The following is a 17,030-nucleotide window of genomic DNA, read 5'->3' as shown; positions in this document are numbered from 1 at the left end:
AGCTACGATGACCCGAATTTTCTCCTCTCAATCTTCTTGGCAACAGCAAAAAGCTGCCTCCGTCAAAAAGCTAAGCCTCCAAAAATTTATTTTATTTTTATTAGACTAACATGTTAGATGAAATCCTAACACGTAGTCACGTAAATCATCTTTTCTAATTTTTAATATTCCCTTTTTCAATTTCCTTCTCTAAACCCTTTTAATAGTGGCATAAAAAAAAAACCTCCGTCGTCTCCGCGATCCTATTCTAATTTCTCATTCGTAGGAGCTCCAGTTTTCGTCTACTCGTCTCCGCGAGGGGATCGCCATCCTTCCTCCTGCGCGCCGACCCCCGTCGTCTCCGCGATGGCATGCTGCTCCTCTCTCCACCGCCGTCGCATGCGCCTCTTCCTGCTCCTACGCACCGACCTCCGTCGTCTCTGCGATGGCATGCTGCTCCTCTCTCCACCGCCGTCGCATGCGCCTCTTCCTGCTCCTACGCGCCGACCTCCGTCGTCTCCGCGATGGCATGCTGCTCCTCTCTCCACCGCCGTCGCATGCGCCTCTTCCTGCTCCTGTTCGCCGACCTCCGCCGTCTCCGCGATGGCTTGCTGCTCCTCTCTCCGCCGCCGTCGCATGCGCCTCTTCCTTCGCTGCCAGTCCACCAACCTCTTCTTCACCCTTGACATGATCACTAGGTGTCCGACGATATGGCCTACAAGAATGTCATGCCCTGAAATGCCCTTCTCTCCAGCTTGTTGGCCAATGTTCAAGCGTTGGTTGCAACAAAATGTCAAGATCAAACCTAGGCCTCTTCATGAATCATGAAAACCAGAACTTCTACCTCGACCCCCCCTTCATAATCCTTTCATTGATTTACTAATATGCATTATAATTATTACCTAATTTTTATCAATTCAATTTTGGAAAATCAGGAATGGTGTGGAATCGGAAGCTATTATGTCGTGATTCAAGCTGGGCCGCTTTGCTGGCCAGAACTTATTTCCTGTTGAACAACTTGGACATCTCAAGGAATTCCTCGCCGACGCGGAGAACAAGATGTGGCTCCCTGAGCTCCTACATTATGACATCAAATATGTTCCTTGCTTTGTTCTCCTAGATAAACATGGAAGAGCATTAGCTAAGACAGGAGTTCCTGCCAGCCGATTACATGTCATTGCAGGTCTTCCACATCTCTTTTCTGTGGGAAGAAAGAGAGGAGGAGGATGTCGTCAAATTCTTCGCTCTCTAAAAACGAAAAAGCTTCTCGTTTCAATTTGCATGCATTATTATTTTTCTTGGATTTTCACTCATTGTCTAATTGCCTTTTCATCTGGTTGGCAGAGCACTTAGGATTTCTTCTTTTTCTCTTAGATTCCCTAATTAATGCAACAGAAGCACACTAATTAATACTATGGATGCAGGAAGTTTTTCGTTGTCATCTTCTATTGCTGCAGGGAAAGTTCGATCACCTCTCGCCTGGCGCGACGCCATCACCTACACCGAGCACGCCTACCGCAAGACTGTCACCACCATGGACGTCGTCTATGCCCTAAGCGCCAGGGCTGCACTCTCTACGGTTTCGGCGGCTGAGCCCTCTTCTCGGACGACTCTAGGCTCTCGGCGTCAAGATGCAGCTCCACAAAAATTTTGTTATAGGACTCGCAAGAGGAATGCAACGCACGATTCAAGAAATAGAAGCAAAGGACCACTCACCCTTTGCAAATCCGTGAGGAAGATAGCGACACTTGATGTTGCCAGGTCCATTCTACTTCCAAGAAACTCAATTTGACGGATGAGGATCAATTTATAATCTCATGGAATGCGCATCAGACAAGATAAGTCATTCATTTTTTGTGACCTTATTTATTTTTGCGACAATCACTCAGTAGTCGATATATTTATGGATAAAATAATTTTCATATCTATAGTCGTTATAAACATATCTATCATGATTATCTTTTGACTAAACTATCAGATACATATTTCTAAAGAGCTACATGTTAAAATTTTCATTCATTTTTCCTATGTGAATTTCATCACTTCCTATATGTTTCGGCTTTTCATTTGCTAGAATCAACCTTAACTAACACATGAAACAGTCTACTCTTATTTCTATTAGACATGTATTTCTATTTGTATTAACCTTCTATTAGATCGACTTATACAGCGGAGCACCAAATTATTGGTTAGCTCTTTGGACTAATAACAATGCCCTGTCCGTGCCAGAAAAACCTTACATCTTTGACAAGCACAAGCAACAAGACACCTCAGACAATTTGGACCAAACGGTCATCTAGCTTAAAGCTATATTATTCATTTGCATCACATCAAAGGAATATTCTTCTGCTTCTATTGTTTTGGTTGCAGGGAAGGTGCACATCACAGCGAGGGAGTCGGTCCTCATCAACCAAAGCCGAACTAGGGGCTGCTACGGCCACCATGGAGATGGTTTCTCATCTCCTCTCTCGATCCCGACAGTTATAGGCTGGATCCCGAGCTCCGCGCTCGATGACCTTCCGAGCTTCGCGACCTGCCGAGCTCCGTGCTCGATGATCTTCCGAGCTTCGCACTCGCTGACCTTCCAAGCTTCGTGCTCGATGACCTTCCGAGCTCCGCTGGCCAAGGCCCTGGCGCACCACCCACCTGCGGCCTTACTACATCTAAAAGGGCAGTATCTGTTCCTTTCTGATATTTTCGCAATTAATGTTCATTTATTGTCACTACTTACTCATAACAATCATCCCTAATGCGTCTCAGTTTCCTCAATAAAAGGCTGCTACTCGCTTGGTTCGAACTCGCTTGGTTCCAGAACCGATGATCCCATCCCGAGCTCCGCTAGCCAAGGCCCTGGCGCACCACCCGCCTGCGGCCTTACTACATCTAAAAGTTTCCTCAATAAAAGGCTGCCTCCGAACTCGCTTGGTTCCAGAACCGATGATCCCATCCCGAGCTCCGCTAGCCAAGGCCCTGGCGCACCACCCGCCTGCGGTCTTACTACATCTAAAAGGGCAGTATCTGTTCCTTTCTGATATTTTCGCATTGGATATTCATTTTTTATCGCTATTTGCTAATTACAAGTATCCCTGATGCCTTTCAGTTTCTTCAATAAAAGGCTGTCTCCGAGCCCGCTTGGTTTCAGAGCTGAAGACTTCGAGCTCCATGCTTAACTCCATCCTGAGATTCCGCACTCAATGGAGGTAGGGACCTGCTCCCTAGGCATGCTCAACTCCATCTTGAGATTCCGCACTCAATGGAGGTCGGGACCCGTTCCCGCTATGCCTTTCTACAGGCCCCCGAGCTCCATGCTTAACTCCATCCTGAGATTCCGCACTCAATGGAGGTAGGGACCTGCTCCCTAGGCATGCTCAACTCCATCTTGAGATTCCGCACTCAATGGAGGTCGGGATCCGTTCCCGCTATGCCTTTCTACAGGCCCCCGAGCTCCATGCTTAACTCCATCCTGAGATTCCGCACTCAATGGAGGTAGGGACCTGCTCCCTAGGCATGCTCAACTCCATCTTGAGATTCCGCACTCAATGGAGGTCGGGATCCGTTCCCGCTATGCCTTTCTACAGGCCCCCGAGCTCCATGCTTAACTCCATCCTGAGATTCCGCACTCAATGGAGGTAGGGACCTGCTCCCTAGGCATGCTCAACTCCATCTTGAGATTCCGCACTCAATGGAGGTCGGGATCCGTTCCCGCTATGCCTTTCTACAGGCCCCCGAGCTCCATGCTTAACTCCATCCTGAGATTCCGCACTCAATGGAGGTAGGGACCTGCTCCCTAGGCATGCTCAACTCCATCTTGAGATTCCGCACTCAATGGAGGTCGGGATCCGTTCCCGCTATGCCTTTCTACAGGCCCCCGAGCTCCATGCTTAACTCCATCCTGAGATTCCGCACTCAATGGAGGTAGGGACCTGCTCCCTAGGCATGCTCAACTCCATCTTGAGATTCCGCACTCAATGGAGGTCGGGATCCGTTCCCGCTATGCCTTTCTACAGGCCCCCGAGCTCCATGCTTAACTCCATCCTGAGATTCCGCACTCAATGGAGGTAGGGACCTGCTCCCTAGGCATGCTCAACTTCATCTTGAGATTCCGCACTCAATGGAGGTCGGGATCCGTTCCCGCTATGCCTTTCTACAGGCCCCCGAGCTCCATGCTTAACTCCATCCTGAGATTCCGCACTCAATGGAGGTAGGGACCTGCTCCCTAGGCATGCTCAACTCCATCTTGAGATTCCGCACTCAATGGAGGTCGGGATCCGCTCCCTCTATGCCTTTCTACAGGCACCTCGAGCTCCATGCTTAACTCCATCCTGAGATTCCGCACTCAATGGAGGTAGGGACCTGCTCCCTAGGCATGCTCAACTCCATCTTGAGATTCCGCACTCAATGGAGGTCGGGGATCCGTTCCCCGCTATGCCTTTCTACAGGCCCCCGAGCTCCATGCTTAACTCCATCCTGAGATTCCGCACTCAATGGAGATAGGGACCAGCTCCCTAGGCATGCTCAACTCCATCTTGAGATTCCGCACTCAATGGAGGTCGGGATCCGCTCCCTCAGCCTTACCACAGGCACTCCGAGCTCCCTCTAACACGGCCTCGACCTCATTCGGCCGCTTACCTTATTCGTTCGTCCACTTGACCTCATTCGGCCGACCTCGACCTCATTCGGCCGACCTCGACCTCATTCGGCCGACCTCGACCTCATTCGGCCTCGACCTCATTCGGCCGCTTACCTCATTCGACCGACCTCGACCTCATTCGGCCGCCTACCTCACTCGGCCTTGATCTCACTCGGCCTTACCTCATTCGCTCGGCCTCGACCTCATTCGGCCGCCTACCTTACTCGGCCTCGACCTCACTCGGCCTTGACCTCGCTCGGCCTCGACCTCATTCGGCCTTGACCTCGCTCGGCCTCGACCTCATTCGGCCGACCTCGACCTCATTCGGCCGCTTACCTCATTCGGCCGCTTGACCTCATTCGGCCGACCTCGACCTCATTCGGCCGACCTCGACCTCATTCGGCCGACCTCGATCTCATTCGGCCGCTCACCTCGCTCGGCCTCGACCTCATTCGGCCGGCCTCGACCTCATTCCGGCCTCGACCTCATTCGGCCGCTTACCTCATTCGGCCTCGACCTCATTCGGCCGACCTTTCGACCTCATTCGGCCGACCTCGACCTCATTCGGCCGACCTCGACCTCACTCGGTCCTTACCTCATTCGGCCGCCTCATTCGGCGGCCTCGACCTCATTCGGCCGACCTCGACCTTATTCGGCCGCTCGACCTCATTCGGCCGACCTCGACCTCATTCGGCCGTCTACCTTACTCGGCCTCGACCTCACTCGGCCTTAACCTCACTCGGCCGTAACCTCGCTCGGCCTCGACCTCATTCGGCCGCCTACCTCACTCGGCCTTGACCTCGCTCGGCCTTAACCTTGCTCGGCCTTGACCTCGCTCGGCCTTAACCTTGCTCGGCCTCGACCTCATTCGGCCGCTTACCTCACTCGGCCTCGATCTCATTCGGCCGCTTACCTCACTCGGCCTTACCTCATTCGGCCGCTTACCTCGGCTCGGCCTCGACCTCATCGGCCGCTCGACCGCTTACCTCACTCGGCCTCGACCTCATTCGGTCGACCTCGACCTCATTCGGCCGGCCTCGACCTCATTCGGCCGGCCTCGATCTCATTCGGTCGCTCATCTTATTCGGCCTCGACCTCATTCGGCCGACCTCGACTTCATTCGGCCCTCGACCTCACTCGGCCGCTCGACCTCGATTCGGCCGCTTACTTCACTCGGCCTCGACCTCATTCGGCCGACCTCGACCTTATTCGGCCGCTCACCTCATTCGGCCGACCTTGACCTCATTCGGCCGCTTACCTTACTCGGCCTTGATCTCACTCGGCCTTACCTCGCTCGGCCTCGACCTCATTCGGCCGCCTACCTTACTCGGCCTTGACCTCGCTCGGCCTCAACCTTGCTCGGCCTTGACCTCGCTCGGCCTCAACCTTGCTCGGCCTCGACCTCATTCGGCCGCTTACCTCATTCGGCCTCGACCTCATTCGGCCGCTTACCTCACTCGGCCTCGACCTCATTCGGCCGCTTACCTCACTCGGCCTCGACCTCACTCGGCCGCTCGACCTTATTTGGCCTCGACCTCATTCGGACCTCGACCTCATTCGGCCGACCTCGACCTCATTCGGTCGCTCGACCTCATTCGGCCTTGGCTTCATTCGGCCGCTTACCTCATTCGGCCTCGATCTCATCGACCGTTTACTTCACTCGGTCTCGACCTCATTCGATCGACCTCGACCTTATTCGGCCGCTTACCTCATTCGGCCTCGACCTCACTCGGCCGCTTACCTCATTCGGTCTCGACCTCATTCGGCCGACCTCGACCTTATTCGGTGTAGGATCGGAAATACGCTAGAGGGGGGGTGAATAGCGTATTTTAACGCTTTTCGATATTCGATAAAACTTTGCGTGCGGAAGCGTAAGCGAAAACTCGATTTGCAAGAATAAAGAATAAGTGCAGAAAATAAATGACTCGTTTGTTTTTACTTGGTTCACAGCGCAACGCTGCTACTCCAAGGCCCACGGTCCTTGACCGTTTACTTTGGGCAATCCACTAAGATACTTGCTCCTTGCGGTAGCAAGTATATCGAAAAAGGCGTTACAAAAATTCGATTACAAAGCTATTGATTGGAATTTAAGTACAGCTTTTTGTTACCAATTTTTGCGCTCCCCGGAGTATGGATTCGGCGTCTCGGTGCTCGTTGAAGTAGCTTGATGTAGTCTCGGCACCAACGTCGAAGATCGGAAGCTTAACGGACGCGAGGAAGGCGTTTGAGAGCGAAAGGAATGGATGTGCTCGAAGGCTGCTCGCGACTGCCTTATATAGTCGAGCTGAGTCGACTCAGATAGGCATCTGGGTCGACTCCAGCCGACGTGGCAGATAAAACTTTATCGCTTATCCCTCCTGAGTCGACTCTGGCTTGCTTCTGGGTCGACTCCAGTCGCGGTGGCGGCGGTGGCGATAACTTCTTGACCTGAGTCGACTCAGAACGCCATCTGAGTCGACTCCAGCTCCGCTGGCGACGACTTTGACGCGCAGACTTCCGGATTTGAGCTGACTAGGCTGGAGTCGACTCCAGAACCTATCTGAGTCGACTCCAGACCCAAAAATCAGAATTTTTGGACCGGAGTTAGCTTTTATCGAGCTCTTCTTTCCTGCACAACAAGTTAGCTCGAAACATGATAGTTAAAGAACCGGTCGGTTCACCGAACCGGCTTCGAGTCTTAACTTCGGATCTCCGGTGAGATCCTGGGTTAGACCGGCGCCTACTGTTCCTCGTAGGAACGCGTCCTCACCCACTCCCCTCGGGAGAATTTACCTGATGCCAACCAAGTCCTCCTGACCTGTTGGACTTTTGCTCGGCTCTGTCGTTGCCCCCCAGGACTTGAACGCAACTGATCCTCCTGATCAGTCCATTCTTCTCTGCAACTTGGTCCTCCTGACCAAGTCCATTTCATCCGCAACTTGGTCCTCCTGACCCAAGTCCAGATCTTGCCTGGTGCACGTTGACTCTGCCAAGTCTTCTTGCCTAGCCACACTAGGACTTAACCTGTTCTCTGCAATCTCAATCCAACTCAGTTAGCCAAACCATAAACTTAACTTGATCCTAGTTCCATAATCAAAACATAGGTTTGACTTGCTAGTGCTTCCTGCACTAACAATCTCCCCCTTTTTGATTATGGCAACTTAAGGTTTCAAGTTAAGTTACAAATCTCAACATAAAGCAAATACCATTATTTTGCAACAATTCAACTAAGTATGAGTATTCAAGTATTTTGCAAAAATAATCTAAGCATGAGTGCATGCATGTGTGTTGCTCCCCCTGAACCATTTACTCCCCCTTTTTCAAATAACTTGTGCTTCACACAAAAATTTGATTCTGACTTGAAAAATTTGATTTGATTAACTTGAACCTCCAATCTCTCCCCCTTTGACATAATCAAAAATATTAGGTTCTATGGGTTTGAGTCCAAGTTTATAAATAATAAACATAAGTAGACAAAAAAAATTTTCTTTTTGGGGCGCGTGTCCAACTTAGGTTTTAGCTATCTACTAGAAAGTAGTAGCTTGACCCAGTTAGCCAAGTTTAAGTGTATCATCCCATTTCAAAGATTGTCTTTTAGTTTTGGGACACTTAACTTGATCAATATGAATTAAAGTCTAAGCTGTTTAGGTTGATGCACTGACTTAAAGCATCTATTTTTAGCTTAGACTAGATTCCTATACATCTCACCCGTTCTATGTTTTAGCAAACACAAACAAGGTATCTAAGTGCTTTGTGAGATGTCCACCTAGATCTATAGGATCATGCTTTCTAGGGGGAATTCTTCTAGTCTAAGGCAAAAATCTCCATTTGCTTAATTTTGAAATCAAACTTGAAAAAAAGTAATTTTGAAAAATATAATAGTTTTGAAATCATTTTCAAAATATACTTATAATAGATTGAAAAACATGTATTTTCAAAAACAAATTTCTTTTTCCTACTCTACTAAACATAAACCTAGTTTTCTTCTAAGTGTACTGAACTCAGACTCAGGTAACATGGTTTAGTAAAGATGTCGGCTAAGTTTAATTTTGATTTAATTTTGAAAATTTGTTTAATTAATTTTGAAGTTAATTTAATTTTGAAAATTTGTTTAATTAATTTTGAAGTTAATTTAATTTTAAAAATTTGTTTAATTAATTTTGAAGTTAATTTAATTTTGATTTAATTTTTGAAAATTTAATTTTGAAAATTTGTTAATTAATTTTGAAGTTAATTTAATTTTGAAAATTTGTTTAATTAATTTTGAAGTTAATTTAATTTTGAAAATTTGTTTTTTGAATTAATTTTGAAGTTAATTTAATTTTTAAAAATTTGTTTAATTAATTTTGAAGTTAATTTAATTTTGAAAATTTGAATTAATTATTTAATTTTGAAAATTTATTTATTTTTAATTTTGAAAATTGATTTATTATTTAATTTTGAAAAAAATTGATTTATTAGTTATTTAATTTTGAAAATTGATTTAATTAGTTATTTAATTTTGAAAATTGATTTTGGTTGTTAAGGACGGCTCCCCGAGGCTCAATCCTAGTTAAGGTAAAATTAATTGCAATGGACGGCTCCCCGAGGCTCAATCCTTGCAATAGTTGTAATTTTACGTTTTATGATTTAAATTGATTTGGGTTGGTTGGGTTATTTTAGATTATTACCTATTCATCTCACCCAGTCTAAGTGATCAATCAGTTATCCTATGAGTTCAATGTGAGATGATTTCAATTTTATCTTTGTTTATTGTGAAGGGTATCTATACTTGATCAACCTTGAGTTAGATTCAGGTTTGACCTTCAACCAATTAAGTACACATTTCAAAAACTGATTCCCAGGTGGGTGGCGAGGCATGGGGCCTTCTTGGTTATCGGAGCAACGACCACTTCCTAGACAGAATCAATTCAAGAAATTATGGACTTAACCGATTTATTGAAAAACCTTGGTCTAACTAGTCTAGGATGTGGCGAGGTAGCTTCGGCCAGTTCGGTTCGACTCCGTGAACCAAGTCAGGTACTCCTTACCCTCCTTGACCACTTTGTCTAGCCTCCCTGACGTACTATCATCTCGCCCCACCCTGGTACTATGTTGGCAAGAATTGATCAAGTAGTTGATCCTTAAACTACCTAATTTCTAATGCAAGAAAATTAAATCTAAGTTATACATGAAATCAAACAAGTTGTTCTGGTTCCCCCGGGATCGTGCCCCTTGATTGGTCGAACCAAGTGGACCTGATCCTTGGGAACCAAGAATTGGTTCGGTCCGACTGGGTTAACCAGTCGGGACTTCGGAACCCACGCTTGGACTCGTGTTCGACTTCTACGTGTTAATGCAATAAATGACTTTTGTTTAGTTGTATAACCGATGCCCGATCGATTGTATCCAGCCTTCTGCGATCCAAGCATCATTTTCAGATTCTTGGACCCGTCGGTGAATTTTTCAAGCGATCGTGTGAGATCACTGACTTGGCTTCTTAGCCGGGAGTTGTCTTCCTCGAGTTGAGCTCGAGTCGGACCCTCAATCGGCTCTTCCAAAGTCGGTGACTCGGAGGTGACTTTCTCTTCGAAAAGTGTTAACTTTTCTCGGAGCAAATCACGCTCGGCTCGGAGCGAGTCACGCTCGGCTTCGTTTATTACTAATTTTTTACTTAGAGTAATTATAATTGAAAACAACTTATTTTGACTTACATTGGATTTGGAACCTTCGGAAACGGATACGGATCCGTGGCTTTCGTCGTCCGAGTCGTAGTCGCTTTCGTACGGTCTGTCTTGTGCCGGAAGAGCGAGAAGGCTTGTTGTTGGTTCCCCGTCTGAATCTTCGGATGACGACTCGTCCCAAGTGGCTTTGAGTGCCTTCCGCTTCGACTTTTGGTTTTTCCGGGACAGTCGGCGATGAAGTGGCCTCTTCGACCGCAGCCGTAGCACTTTGTATCTTGTCTTCCGGTAGTCGGTTGCTTCGATGTGTTTACCACTTTCTTGATTTCCGACCGGCGAACTCCGCGTTTGTTCCGGAACATTTTCCGAACTAGGTTGACTAGTTCGGTGGCGACGTCGTCGTTTCCGTCGGCTTCGTTTCCTTCAGAGTCCGATGGTTCCGAGTCTTCCGGTATTCTTCGTCTTTTGGGTTCGGAACCTGCAACAAGAGCAATACCTTTCTCCTGCACTTCCGTATTAGATTGCTCGTGTAGTTCAAACTCGGAAAACATTTCGTCTAATTTAATTGTATTTAAATCCCTGGATACTTTGTAAGCATCTACCATCGATGCCCACAAGGTATTCCGAGGGAAGGCTTTGAGCGCGTACCTGATTATGTCCCGGTTGTCGACTCGTTCCCCGATTGCGTGCAAGCCGTTGAGGATGTCCTTGATCCTCGCGTGCAACCGCCGCTCGCCGATTCTCCTTCTAACATTTTTATATTATACAATTTATTAATAAATAAATCTCTTTTGCTTACCTTGGTGTCGGATGTGCCCTCGTGAAGTTCAATTAATTTGTTCCACAATTCTTTAGCACTGTTGATTGGTCCAACCCGATTGAGTTCTTCTTTCGTGAGTCCACACTGGAGCGTTTGGGTTGCTTTTGCGTCTGCTTCGATCTTTTTCATTGTTGCGTTGTCCCAAAGCTCGCAGGAGAGTGGTTTTCCATCATTGCCAGTTGGGATTGTAAGTCCCGTCTGGATGATGATCCACATCTCCACTTGGGTTTTTAGGTGACATTCCATCCTGGTTTTCCAGTATGGAAAGTCGTCACCCGAAAACAGTGGTGGCCTCGCGGTGCTCGAACCTTCTTGTTGGGCCATTAATGTATATGCACAAAAATAAACAAGAAAAAGAATTCCAAGACTTGGTCTTGGATTAGTAGTGCGGGAAAAGAAAGTTTATAAAAAAAAAAAAAATTCGAAAAGCGTCTTGAATCAGTGGTTGCACTGTTTTCAAGAACCCCCGCTCTGATACCAATTGTAGGATCGGAAATACGCTAGAGGGGGGGGGGGTGAATAGCGTATTTTAACGCTTTTCGATATTCGATAAAACTTTGCGTGCGGAAGCGTAAGCGAAAACTCGATTTGCAAGAATAAAGAACAAGTGCAGAAAATAAATGACTCGTTTGTTTTTACTTGGTTCACAGCGCAACGCTGCTACTCCAAGGCCCACGGTCCTTGACCGTTTACTTTGGGCAATCCACTAAGATACTTGCTCCTTGCGGTAGCAAGTATATCGAAAAAGGCGTTACAAAAATTCGATTACAAAGCTATTGATTGGAATTTAAGTACAGCTTTTTGTTACCAATTTTTGCGCTCCCCGGAGTATGGATTCGGCGTCTCGGTGCTCGTTGAAGTAGCTTGATGTAGTCTCGGCACCAACGTCGAAGATCGGAAGCTTAACGGACGCGAGGAAGGCGTTTGAGAGCGAAAGGAATGGATGTGCTCGAAGGCTGCTCGCGACTGCCTTATATAGTCGAGCTGAGTCGACTCAGATAGGCATCTGGGTCGACTCCAGCCGACGTGGCAGATAAAACTTTATCGCTTATCCCTCCTGAGTCGACTCTGGCTTGCTTCTGGGTCGACTCCAGTCGCGGTGGCGGCGGTGGCGATAACTTCTTGACCTGAGTCGACTCAGAACGCCATCTGAGTCGACTCCAGCTCCGCTGGCGACGACTTTGACGCGCAGACTTCCGGATTTGAGCTGACTAGGCTGGAGTCGACTCCAGAACCTATCTGAGTCGACTCCAGACCCAAAAATCAGAATTTTTGGACCGGAGTTAGCTTTTATCGAGCTCTTCTTTCCTGCACAACAAGTTAGCTCGAAACATGATAGTTAAAGAACCGGTCGGTTCACCGAACCGGCTTCGAGTCTTAACTTCGGATCTCCGGTGAGATCCTGGGTTAGACCGGCGCCTACTGTTCCTCGTAGGAACGCGTCCTCACCCACTCCCCTCGGGAGAATTTACCTGATGCCAACCAAGTCCTCCTGACCTGTTGGACTTTTGCTCGGCTCTGTCGTTGCCCCCCAGGACTTGAACGCAACTGATCCTCCTGATCAGTCCATTCTTCTCTGCAACTTGGTCCTCCTGACCAAGTCCATTTCATCCGCAACTTGGTCCTCCTGACCCAAGTCCAGATCTTGCCTGGTGCACGTTGACTCTGCCAAGTCTTCTTGCCTAGCCACACTAGGACTTAACCTGTTCTCTGCAATCTCAATCCAACTCAGTTAGCCAAACCATAAACTTAACTTGATCCTAGTTCCATAATCAAAACATAGGTTTGACTTGCTAGTGCTTCCTGCACTAACACTCGGTCGCTTACCTTATTCGGTCGCTTACTTCACTCGGCCTTGACCTCATTCGGCCGACCTCGACCTTATTCGGCCGCTCACCTCATTCGGCCGACCTTGACCTCATTCGGCCGCCTACCTTACTCGGCCTTGATCTCACTCGGCCTTAACCTCGCTCGGCCTCGACCTCATTCGGCCGCCTACCTTACTCGGCCTTGACCTCGCTCGGCCTCAACCTTTCTCGGCCTTGACCTCGCTCGGCCTCAACCTTGCTCGGCCTCGACCTCATTCGGCCGCTTACCTCACTCGGCCTCGATCTCATTCGACCGCTTACCTCACTCGGTCTCGACCTTATTCGGCCGCTTACCTCACTCTGCCTCGATCTCACTCGGCCGCTTACCTTATTTGGCCTCGACCTCATTCGGCCGACCTCGACCTCATTCGGCCGACCTCGACCTTATTCGGTCGCTCACCTCATTCGGCCTCGACTTCATTCGGCCGCTTACCTCATTCGGCCTCGATCTCATTCGACCGCTTACTTCACTCGGTCTTGACCTCATTCGATCGACCTCGACCTTATTCGGCCGCTTACCTTATTCGGCCTCGACCTCACTCGGTCGCTTACCTCATTCGGTCTCGACCTCATTCGATCGACCTCGACCTTATTCGGCCGCTTACCTTATTCGGCCTCGACCTCACTCGGTCGCTTACCTCACTCGGCCTCGATCTCATTCGACCGCTTACTTCATTCGGTCTCGACCTCAGTCGGCCGACCTCGACCTCATTCGGCCGACCTCGATCTTATTCGGCCGCTCACCTCATTCGGCCTCGACCTCATTTGGTCGCTTACCTTATTCGGTCTCGATCTCACTCGGCCGCCCACTTCACTCGGCCTCGATCTCATTCGGCCGCTTACTTCACTCGGTCTCGACCTCATTCGGCCGACCTTGACCTCATTCGGCCTCGATCTCAATCGGCCGCTTCGACCTCATTCGGTCGCTTACCTTATTCGGCCTTAACCTCACTCGGTCGCTTACCTCATTCGGCCGACCTCGACCTTATTCGGCCGCTTACCTTATTCGGCCTCGACCTCACTCGGTCGCTTACCTCATTCGGCCTCGACCTCACTCGGTCGCTTACCTCATTCGGCCTCGACCTCATTCGGCCGACCTCGACCTCATTCGGCCGACCTCGACCTTATTCGGTCGCTCACCTCATTCGGCCTCGACTTCATTCGGCCGCTTACCTCATTCGGCCTCGATCTCATTCGACCGACCTCGACCTTATTCGGTCGCTTAACTTATTCGGCCTCGATCTCATTCGGTCGACCTCGACCTCATTCGGCCGGTCTCGACCTCATTCGGCCGACCTCGACCTTATTCGGCCGCTTACCTCATTCGGCCGACCTCGACCTTATTCGGCCGCTTACCTTATTCGGCCTTAACCTCACTCGGTCGCTTACCTCATTCGACCGGCCTCGACCTTATTCGGCCGCTTACCTTATTCGGCCTCGACCTCACTCGGTCGCTTACCTCATTCGGCCTCGACCTCACTCGGTCACTTACCTCATTCGGCCTCGACCTCATTCGGCCGACCTCGATCTCATTCGGCCGACCTCGACCTCATTCGGCCGACCTCGACCTTATTCGGTCGCTCACCTCATTCGGCCTCGAGTTCATTTGGCCGCTTACCTCATTCGGCCTCGATCTCATTCGGCCGCTTACTTCACTCCGTCTCGACCTCATTCGATCGACCTCGACCTCATTCGATCGACCTCGACCTTATTCGGCCGCTTACCTTATTCGGCCTCGAACTCACTCGGTCGCTTACCTCATTCGGCCTCGACCTCATTCGGCCGGTCTCGACCTCATTCGGCCGGTCTCGACCTCATTCGGCCGACCTCGACCTTATTCGGTCGCTTACCTTATTCGGCCTCGATCTCATTCGGCCGACCTCGACCTCGCTCGGCCTCCCTTGCTCGGCCTCGACCTCATTCGGCCGCTTACCTTACTCGGCCTTGACCTCGCTCGGCCTCGACCTCATTCGGTCGCTTACCTCATTCGGCCTCGACCTCACTCGGCCACTCACCTCATTAGGCCGCTTACCGCATTCGACCTTGACCTCATTCGGTCGCTTACCTCATTCGGCCGACCTCGACCTTACTCGGCCTCGACCTCATTTGGCCGCTCTCCTCATTCGGTCTTGACCTCATTAGGCCACTTACCTTATTCGGCCGCTTACCTTATTCGGCCTCGACCTCATTCGGCCGATCTCGACCTCACTCGGTCGCTTACCTCATTCGGCCTCGATCTCATTCGGCCGCTTACCTTATTCGGCCTCGACCTCATTAGGCCACTTATCATATTCGGCCTTGACCTCATTCGGTCGCTCACCTCATTCGGCCTCGACCTCACTCGGCCGCTTACCTTATTCGGCCTCGACCTCATTCGGCCGACCTCGACCTCATTCGGCCAACCTCGACCTCGTTCGGCCGCTCATCTTACTCGGCCTTGACCTCATTCGGCCGTTTACTGCCTCACTTGGCCTCTACATCGGTCTCACCCGACCACTCTGTCACTCTACAACCCGGCAACTTTGCCGCTTTATCAACTCCTCCACTCATCCAAATCTTTCAGCCACTCATCCCGACTATCTCGTCTCGGCTACCTCAAGTTAGGCACCTCATCCCAACAGCTCATCACCAATATGGTAAGAGAGACGATTAGATCAGTATACATAGTCCAGTCAGTCGGACTACGCCTCCTTCGACTAGACTTGGAGGGGAGGCTTCTGATCCGGATCGTTACCACCCAGCCAAAGGGATAAGGATAACGACCAATCCCCCAAACTTGGCCCCCCTAAAAACCTGCATATTAATGCACCGGACCGTTAGATGAAGATCGGTAAATCTGAACCCTTGATATTCGAAAACATTATCCTTATCAGGTCAACAACCAATCACATGCGCCGATCTCCACAAATAACGCTCTCCCTGGTATTATATAAACCCTGCAGGTATGAAGGAAAAAGGGGGGGCTCTCTCTCTCTCTTTCTCTTTATCTCTCTCTTTATTTCATACGCGCAGATATTTCTTCTCTATTTCGGCTCTAACTTGAGCGTCGGAGTGGCGCCGGGTCCCCCGGCGCCATTCTAACCCTCTTTTCCTTTGTGTTTTTCAGGCTCCCCCTCTCTCATGGCGATTCTTTTCGAGGAGCTCAGTTCTGATCCGGAGTATAAATCATCCACGGCAAAATTAGCCGGAACAGTATTTATGCCCTGGGATCTAAATTTGATAGCATAAATTGAAATAGTGAATTAAATCAAGAGTGGATTTTTAAATTTTATTTTATCAATTCAAAATTTCACTACTCGCTATCGAATTTAGATATTAAATATATTAAAGATATTTTCAGAAGTTTATTAATTTTGATCTAAAATGATTTAAAATTTGCCAAGTTTATAAGTGGATTTTAGACAAAACTAACTCGTTGATCTATACCATTCTAAAGTTTAAGAGTTTGATATTTTTCAAACAAGAGAGTCTAAAGAATCTATTAGTGACGTTGTTTAGTCAGCATCATTGTCCATAGTTTTATAATGAGTTTGTAATAAATTTTAAATTTATTTTTCATAATTTATACTATTGAATTTAGATATGAGGATAACAAGACTGACTTTGAAGAGTGTACTGATTCTAATTTAAAGTGATTCAGAATTCTCTAATTCTATCAATTAATTTTAGACGAAACTGATGAATCTACGCTATTCTAAAATTTAAAAGTTTAATATTTTTTAAATTAGGAGAATTCTAGAAATATATTAGTGATGTTAGTTAATGAGTATCATTATCCTAAATTTTATATTGAATTAATGATAAATTTTATGAAACCTCTACAAAATTAAATCCGATAGCATAAATATATTAAAAAAAATTTCAAGAGCATATTAGTTTTAATTTAAAATAATTTAAAAGTTTCTAAATATATCGATAAGTGATTTGAGTATTATGAAAATTTAATACGATAATATTAAATTTGCTTATGCGTTAGTAAAATGTCGTATTTATTTATAAAATACGCCTCCCTCAATAGTTAGACACTTTTATAAAATTATACGATAGTCAACAATCGATTAAATATTATTTTAATCAATTAATATCCATCGAGC

The sequence above is a fragment of the Curcuma longa genome, chromosome 13 (genome assembly GCF_044706935.1).
Source record: "Curcuma longa cultivar G26 ecotype Majalengka, Jawa Barat chromosome 13, ITB_CL_G26_1.1, whole genome shotgun sequence".
Classification (NCBI taxonomy): Eukaryota; Viridiplantae; Streptophyta; class Magnoliopsida; order Zingiberales; family Zingiberaceae; genus Curcuma; species Curcuma longa.
The sequence above is the reverse complement of the archived record's forward strand: the minus strand, read 5'-3'. Positions refer to the sequence as shown.